Here is a 9403-nt window from a genome sequence, read left to right on the forward strand (position 1 = left end):
AGTTACATAAAAGAAGTAAGATATACTGCCGCAAGCACACAATTTATACATGGCGCTTCCGGCATTTCGGCAGAGCTATAAAACAATGCATGTGGAGAAGAAATTTTTAAGGTCTAAGATTATTGCTGCTTTACACACGCTGGGTCAACTAAATTTGTTCTTAAGGGGATGGATTTTGGCTTTCCGCCTACGTCCTTGGCAGCTATAAAGATTGAAAAAGCCGCCCATCTCCGACGCTGTCCAACAACAGAATTGCAAGACCGACTGATGTTTCTCAACATTTGCGCATGTTTCCGCCTATAGAGCTAGGGAGCTTTCCGGCCAAAATTTAAGGGCGCTCAAAATATTCGTACATTCGTTTTCATCATTTGTAACACTCTATCAGAAATAAAGTTAAATTTAGAGGTTTTCAAGCATGCTACATAAGCGTAACACACATATTTATAAGTGATCGAGCGAGCATGAGTAGGCGTACCCTAGGTGATCGACAAAGCCATTTTTTAGGCTTAAATAAGTGCCTGATTTCGGCATCATCATTTGTAGTAATAATGCGGTTAGGAATGTACTTCGTGATGAGTTCCTCTGCTTTTGCGGCGAACAGTTCCCAGTTGTAGTGAACAGTGGAATTGTCAAATGCCCTGCAAAAAAAAAAAAAAAGGAAGGCTACAGCACGAGAACCGACGGAGACAAAAGGAGGCACACAAAGTACAGAGACACAGCGCTGACCAACATTACGGTTGAGTACATCGAATTCGCCGTGGAACCTAGCAAAGATGGCCCCGGTCCTCCTGACTCTTGTCAGAGAAGTCGCGAAACGTGCACCGGAAAGTGAAAATGACAGCTGGTGTCTCGCGTGGCGTTGATGTGCTCAACCATAATGTTGGTCCGCGCTGAGTCTGTGTACTTTGTGTGCCCCATTTATCTCAGTCAGTTCTCGTGCTGTAGCTTTCCACTATGTTCAACCAACAAGCTCAACTATAATTACTCTGCCCCTGAAGAACGCGTCCATTGAAGAATGTAAGCCATTACTAATAGCTTCAAAGTTAGCTTTCTTTAAGTCGCGAATATTTATATATACATATTTTGCTTAGTTTAGGCAATGCGACATTATTGCCAAAGGAAAGACGCTAGCGATGGCTTATAGAAGAGAGAAAAGTTTAATACGCAATGCAGAGAGGGTGGCCTGAGAAGCACTCCATTAGCCAACTACTCTGCACTGGATAAAGACAAAAAGAAAAAGGAAGAGGGGGAAACAAGAGGAGCATGATGGGTGACGGTAACTACAGGAGGATAATGCAAAACATACTGTTGCGAAAGATGTTTGTTTGCAGAATCAAACGAGGTACAGGAGGAAGCCAGGACCAGCCGATGCGGAGTACAGCCGAGCTCACGTGCCTTTACACTAGCTACTTCTTTTTTCTCTGGCTCAGTGCCGCAGTGTTACGACATTTTCCCCGAGAGGAGCCGAAGATCGCTGAAGCTAGAGGGACCTGTGATGGTACTGTTTGAGTCTGGCCACGTGAACAACTTGCGCCACACGTGAACACCGATCACTTGCCATTACTTTGGCGACGACATAGGTAGTTCACATCACTCAAACGAGTGAGTATAACGAATGGTCCCGTATAAGTGGCGAGAAACTTGCGGTACCATCCCTTTTTGCGAACAGCTAGATGTCCACAACCGAACATAAGTCACCGGGAGTAAAGCTGACGGGGATATGTCGGGCATCGTAGGGAGTCCTGCTTGTGAGGACAACGTCCTAAGATGCGCCACTCGACGTGCTTTTTCAGCGGGACACAGAGTGTGTGCGATTTAAGGATCTTCTTGACACTATAAGGGTACAATAGTGTCCAGAAAGCTCTCGGGATTGCGTGCCTCCAGCAAAAAACAAAGGCGCATATCCAATAAACTCAGGCTTGGCAGTATTGTACGCCATGCGTTACAAAAGACGGCGTCCCAATTTTTGTGGTCAGTGGTGACATACATTGATAGCATGTCGGTAAGGGTTCAATTCGTCCTCTCCGTGGGGCAATTGGCTTGCTGCTGGTAAGGAGCGGAATGACGATATGCAGAGCCAGAAAGCCGTGAAAGTTCTTCAACGACATCGGCGGTGAATTGCCGTCCACGGTCACTGATGACAACCCGTTGCGCGCCGTGACGTAGTATGAGGTGATGCAACAAAAAGGAAGAGCCATCTGTTGCAGTGGTAGATGGAAGTGCCGCCGTTTCCGTGTAGCGAGTTAAGTAATCGACGCGTACTATATATAATCCAGCGGTAGCCAACTGACGTCTTTGGAAGCGGGCCGAGCAAGTCGATGCCGACTTATACAGCAAAGCTGTTTGTGCGACCCCTGTGCCGTCTTTGTTGGACTTCGTTAAAGCTATCATCATCAGCAATGGCTCGAGCGTCGTCGTCTTCTTCCACAGCTGGGCCGCGCTACCGCGCGAACGCGCTCGTGCTCCCGCGTTCGTTGTCGTCGTCTTCCGTAGCTGGCTCTGTTGTCACTCGTCATTCCAGCGTAGAATTTCACTTCTCTTCCTATGCTGAGTACACCAGGAAGAAGAAAATGTCAGAGCTACCACACTATTCCACATACAATCCACGCTATTCTTTCAGTAGTATCACACAATTATATTTACCTTTCAAACTTTATAATAAATATTTCCTATTTTTATCATTCCTTTAAAGTATAAGTTTTTTAGACAACCCCACCATTCCCCCCCAAACAAACCACCCTGATAACCTCGGTTCTTTTCCAGTTCCCCGTAGTAGGTGAGTACACTTATTCGGGCAAGACGCAGGCAACCAAAAACAAACAGCCACACGATCTATAGGCCACAAAAACAATAAAAAATAACATGGAGATCTTCAACCTGGAAGAATGCTGCTGTTGCAGTAAATGAGTTCACAAGGGAATCCATCCCTGAAGTCTGCTATCTTTTCAGTGCATCTGTTTTGCTGGACTTCATGATCAGGAAGTGGAAAAATTGTCAGCCACCGGAATTGTAGCACGAAGCTACATAGGAAACCTAAGCGAGTTTCTCAGAAATAACTGTTTCTCGCAGAACTGATTTGCCACTTCCTGCTCTATTGTTTCGCTATGTTCGAATGCTTAGATAAACATATTTTAACGCCTTATATAAGCATAGCTATTTGATTTTCTTGGTTTCATTAGGGCACTTCACTCAATTCAGGGCAGTGTGGTATTTCAGAAAGCCGTACATAAGAGGCTTGATCGCAGGCACGCGACGTTCATGATCGCCAGAGAAAGAACCAGGTACCGAAACAGTACGCATAACCACATGCCGGGAAGCTACTGGCAGGGTACCGGGACGCTGGGTGACTATGTAGGGCATAATACTCAGCCTACTTCGCCTTTCGTGGTTTGAACTTCTTTAGACGATGGCAGCGCACAGCTGGCAGTGCTGGTAGCAACCAAAATCATGCTCACAGTAACATAGAGTCTTTTCACGACAGTGCCGTGGGCGCCGCCATGTTCGATGTCGCGGAGACGCGTCCATTGGCTGCCTCAGCTGCCTCCGTGTTTACAATAGATGTGCATGGCGTCGGTGCGGCTCAGCAAACCTCTGTTTTTCCGGATATCGTAGATGGGGACTGGGTGGACGACACGAAGCTTTGGCGAGATGTTCTGTACTTTGTAATGGCTTCCAGAAAGACGCATTATCGCTAGACACTCGTTAACTCTGAGAACCGTCACGAAACGATCAGCTTCGAACATTCATGGTCTGTCTGTGTAGTCGCCACCCCCGCTTCAGCGCTTTGATTTTAATCACTTCTTGATACCTGAGCGATAGAGTGGGCCTAACTTTGAGTGTGTATTGGAGGGGATGTGTGTAGATAACGTGCGAGGAATTCACCATGCCAGGAAACAGCGCTACTCCTTTGCGCCTGTGTAAGGAGCGGTACTCACTCTTGCCGACGTGACGTCACGGAATTGAAGTTCTTTCTCTGGAAGTTAGCGATACAACGTTGGCAGATGAGTGAATATTTTTATCCTCGAGAAAATCCGTGCATCACGAAGGGCCAGCAACACAGGCAGTCTTTGTGCAGCAGTGGTCCGTGGACTTGGCCACACAGATTCATTTCATTCTTCTATACAAGCCAGTCACTATTCTTGCGGCCAACTACTGCAAATGTCTTCCCTCTTCCGTTCAACATTCTGCAGCATGAATGTAGCACAGTGCGTTGTGCGAGCACCAATTTGCATATCCGAAGGCTGATCACACAGTAGCAGTATAGAAGCGTTAATATAGTTCCGCGTGCTTGCGCTTTTGCACGCTTTCGCCTGAGGCCATGCGTGACGGGACGCCGATAGCAACATTTCGTTTTTGTAGAGCAAAATGTTCCTATGAGAAGGGTCTATAGACTTTCAAAAACTTCAACCGTAGCCTAATTCTAGGCAGTGTAATCCCTTTTGATGTCTTTTAATTTTTCACTATTTCAGGAAGTACTTCCTGATTGGTCTAGTGCACGTGCACTTGACCAATCCCAAAAGATGATGTTTCCTGTTATGCAGGGACGAATGCACTTCATATTCTAACCCAGTTTATGCACAAAAAAATAGTAAAGCCAGTTTCACGCAGTGAAAGCTGTCAAAACAGCGAAGCTGGTGGTCGTTTCCTCCAGTTTGAACTCGGGTTTAGTGCGAGTTTCATGAAAGTCTCTTGTCTCGTTGTCGTCGTTTTGCTAAATTTGAGCTTCGGTTCCGGATTGTGCACACTCTTCAGTTGCATGAGGTCGTGATCAAACCACACTCTATCAGAAAACTTGCAGCTCTGGCCGCACTCACGGCACAGGAATTCTCCCTTGAACCGTCCATCGGCCCCCTCCGTGAGAAAAATCTCTCTGCGGCGACGTCTCTGCTCGGCCTCCTACTTCTCCTACTCCTCCTCGGCCTCCTGTTCGGCCTCCTCCTGCTCGTCTCCGCTGTTAAAGAGACATGACAGTCACAAGTGTTCTCACGAAAGCAATAAAAGGAATGCGTGCGAAATCCGACCTAAAGTTAAATTCTAGGGTTTTAGATGTTGAAACCACAATATGATTATGATGCACGTTGTAGTATGGGATTTGGGATGCATTTGAGACGGCACCTACGCCATGACCGCCTGGCATCTGCACGCAATTCTGTAGGGGCATCAGGGTCGAATTGCGTGAGAATGGGTGGTGACGTGAGAAGAGGGACGAGGCGAGAGAAGGCGGCGGCTTCTGAAGTACCCCACGAGAACTGTACGCCCTTCTTCAAAAAATAAATGAGGGGTCTAACAATTGCCGCAACATCTTGAACAAAACGACGAAAGTACGAGCAAAGCCCTACAAAATATCGAACGTCTCCGGCTGTCTTCGGAAACGGAAAGTCTCGGACAGCGCGAGTTTTGTCGGGATCAGGCTCTACTTCGGAAGCGTCAACGAGGTGGTCCAGAACAGTAATTTGGCTGCGGCCAAAACGACATTTAGACGAGTAAAGTTACAGCTTCGCCTTTCGAAATACATCAAGTATAGTTGTTAGACGCTCAAGGTGAGTGCCAAACGTTGGTGAGAAGACGATGTCGTCGTCGAGGTAGCAGATACATGTGGACCATTTGAAACCTTGGAGCAAGAAGTCCATCATACATTCAAAGGTGGCAGGGGCGTTGCATAATCCAAACGGCATTAGTTTAAATTGGTATAGGCCATCAGTTGGGATGAACGCGGTTTTTTCTCTGTCCATATAGTCAACAACAATCTGCCAGTATCCAGAACGAAGATCAATAGAAGAGAAATAGCTGGAGCCGTGAAGGCAATCAAGGGCGTCGTCTATACGTGGGAGCGGGTAGACATCCTCCTTAGTATTGTTGTTCAGATTACGGATGCATGGATGGATGTTATGAGCGTCCCCTTTGGAACGAGGCGGTGGGTTGCGGCACCAAGCTCTTGCTATTATACTGCCTAAGGTCCTACCTAGGTTAAACAAGAAAAAAAAAACGCAACCCAAACTAGAACTGAACTCCCACAACAAAATTTTCTGATCCCCTATTGTGAACTTTGCTTTTGTACTTCTCCGTTTTTTGTCGTTTCCCTAATTTTCTTTCACCGATCCTCCAATCACCTCTCACTTATCCCTATTGGGGACATGTTTACTTTTCCACTGTTCTCGCTGAACCCAAGGGCTTCATGGAGGCCAGTGGTGCCTAAATCGACCGTTGGGAAGACGTCTTCACATTCTAATAAAGCATGCTCCATAGTTTCACTAGCTTTACCGCAGCAAGCACATGCTTCGTCTTCCTTCTTATATCTCGCTTTATAGGTGCGTGTTCTAAGTACTTCTAAGTAGTGACGGTAGTCTACACAGAGGCGCTACGTGCCGTCCTTATTCTTAACCAACACCACAGGTGGTGCCCAAGGACTCGAAGAAGGCTCAGTGATGTTTTTATCTTACATTTGAACGCAGAAACCCGACACGGTCGTCGGTTGCTAGGCGTAGCATCGCCAATTAGAATGTGATGCTTGACCGCGAGAGTCTGACCTAAAGGGTGATCGTCGAAGTCGAAAATATCTCGGTAGGACGATAATAGTTGGCAAAGGACTTCAGCCTGTGCAGAGGACAGGTGCGTCGCAACCATTTTCTTTGTGTTGGGACGGGCGCCCGAGGCTGGCGCGAGGGGCCTGCGAAGCTCGCAATAACCATCAGTTGATAAAGCTGCCACGTAGTGGTCACCGAGACAATCAGCGTTGGCAAGGCTCTACCTTGCGGCAAATTCTACCTTGCGGTATAATTTGCGTTGCCAGTCCAAACTTAAAGATAGGCATGGGAGTGCGGTTTGCAGTACTAGTAAGTATACTATGAGGCACGGTAACGTCATACCTTATTGGAATGTCGCGCAGAGGGGTGACGAGGTACTCGCTATCAGGAACTGGTGGCAAAAACAACAGTTCAATGTGGGCTATTGACTTTTGCGGCAGGCGAAGAAAGCCGGCGGGGCGTAAGCGGCACTGGGGTGCGCCAGAAGGTTCTGCAAGAAGCGCCAGCTCAAGGCGAAGGGTATTGGCAGAGCAGTCAATAAGAGCAGATTGCGCGGAGAGAAAACCGAGGCCGAGAATTAGGTCGTGGGGGCAATGAGAAATCACGGTGGAGATGACAGGAGTGTGGCGGCCGGAGATGCTGACGCGGTCTGTACACATGCCGACGATAGGCACAGTACCGCCATCCGCAACGCGGACGACGCGTGCCGACGCTGGGGCCAGGAGTTTTTTCAGTCGTCGTCGGAAGGCAGCACTCATAATAGAAAGATGTGCACTTGTATTGATGAGTGCGGGGACAGGATAGTCGTGAAAGTCAAGAAGGTTTTGTTTCGTAGGTAACGTGAGCAGAGGATTTGAGGGCAGGGTCGACAACGCAGCTTCGCCTCCGGAAGCTGCAGTGCCTAGTTTTCCGGCTGGATCCGGGAGGCGATAGGCGGCGAAGAGAAGCGACTGATGGCGTCGAGCTGAGTGCGAGCGGCTGTAGCGAAGGTTCGGAGCAGGGGCATCAGTGGCAGTGGGTTCATGGCGGGTGGCATAGGGAAGAGAAGTTCCGAATGTGCAGGAATAAGCGGCGGCGTATGTCCGAGGAGGTGGTGGCCATCGGTTGCGGCAGTGACGAGCGACGTGGCCGATGCCGAGGATGCCGAGGACGACGAGGGCCGCTAGAGAACTGGGGAACGCTGGGCTGAGACGTTGAATACACGAAGTTCAGACCCATGTTCTCAAAATCCTGTCTGACGACGGCCTGAATCATGGCAATCGAAGTTGCTGGCGGATCGGGAGGCATCGCAGAGAAAACTGTGAACAGGGGGCCTCGAGCTCGCGGCGCACAATACGGGTTACGTCGTCACAGGTAGTAGTCTGATGCGGTCGACCCTCACATGTCGACGTAGCAGCAGTGTTGGGTAGCCACGTGATGTGGTGTGTGATATGGCGGCTCTTAGCTTGTTCAAGGTGACGGCATTCTTTTATGATGGCGTTGGTAGTTGAGACGTTGCAGAAAACAAGCAAATTGAAAGCGTCGTCGGCGGTGCCTTTTAGCAGATGTGCCACTTTTTCTGCTTCAGACATTGTATCCTCAGCTTAGCGGCATATAGCCAAGACGCCGAGGATGTATGAAATGTACGGCTCTGTAGATGTCTGAACACGAGAGGCAAGAGCCTTTCTCGCGGTAACCTTGCGCCCAATGGGGTCAATGGGCTTTTAAAGTGTCCCAATTGGTTATCTCGTCGTGATGCGTTTGGTGCCACACGCGTGGGGTGCCGCCGAGAAAAAGATGACATTGGCGAGCATAATTGTTGGGTACCACCTGTTATTAGCACTCGCCTGCTCATAGAGCTTGGTCCATTCGTCAACGTCCTGTCCCTCCAGGCCAGAGAACACACCAGGGTTGCGATGTAGGGCAACCGTGACGATTTGAGCAGTCGGACAAGCCGAAGTCGTTGTAGAGGCGGTCTCGTCACCGGGCGGCATGGTGACAAGCTCGATGTACCGACCACTTCGGAGTTCCGTGGCGAGGACGGGGATCGCTAACTTCCACCAGAATGTTACGTGAGAAAAGACACAGACGAAAGAGGCTATTTGCAGGCTATTTACACTGGAGCCCGACAGCCAGGCCGACCCTCGCTCGCGCCAAGGGCACAGACCCACTTCATCGTCGTTCTCGCAGCGGCTCGTCTCTTGAGCATCTCTCAATGATGGATGGATGATGGATGAAAAAACTTTATTAGGGTCCTTTGATATCGTAATAACATGCATGGTTATCTTTTAAGTCATACTAATTGTAGATCAAAATTTATTATTGCCGTGGATATTATCCTTCCCGGGATAGACTGGATCAACCGCTGACATGACGGCCGTGATGACGCGAGTTAAGATTCACTGCTAGACGTGGCTTTCACTTTTGCACTGAATTATCTGGTAACTGATAACACCCGCATCACTTCAGCATCATCGTCTTTACTTGGCCTAGTTTGTATAAGTAGTACATTAGAAAGATCTTCCGTGACCATCGAGAATGGCATTTCAGATCACAGAGCGCTTATTTTAACCTGCCCCATTTCAACCACGCAAAAATACAAAAAAACACTGCTTATTTGCTTTAAGGTCAGATGATCTTCCAGTGCTAGGCTTCCTAGAATCTCAGTTTCATACATCCAACTAACTAACAGATGTACAACACCTCTGGACGCGTTTTATAGACATTGTTAAATATTGCGAAAAAAAAACCTTCATTTCGAATAAAAAGAAACGCATTAACCGTGAGTACCCATGGATAACACGTGAAATAATCCAACTAAAAATAAAAAGATGACGTCGGAATAAGGGAATCAAGTTCATGTTAGGTGATCTGATTGGTACATTACAACAAAAAAAAAA

The sequence above is a fragment of the Dermacentor variabilis genome, chromosome 2, assembly GCF_050947875.1.
Source record: "Dermacentor variabilis isolate Ectoservices chromosome 2, ASM5094787v1, whole genome shotgun sequence".
NCBI classification, from domain to species: domain Eukaryota; kingdom Metazoa; phylum Arthropoda; class Arachnida; order Ixodida; family Ixodidae; genus Dermacentor; species Dermacentor variabilis.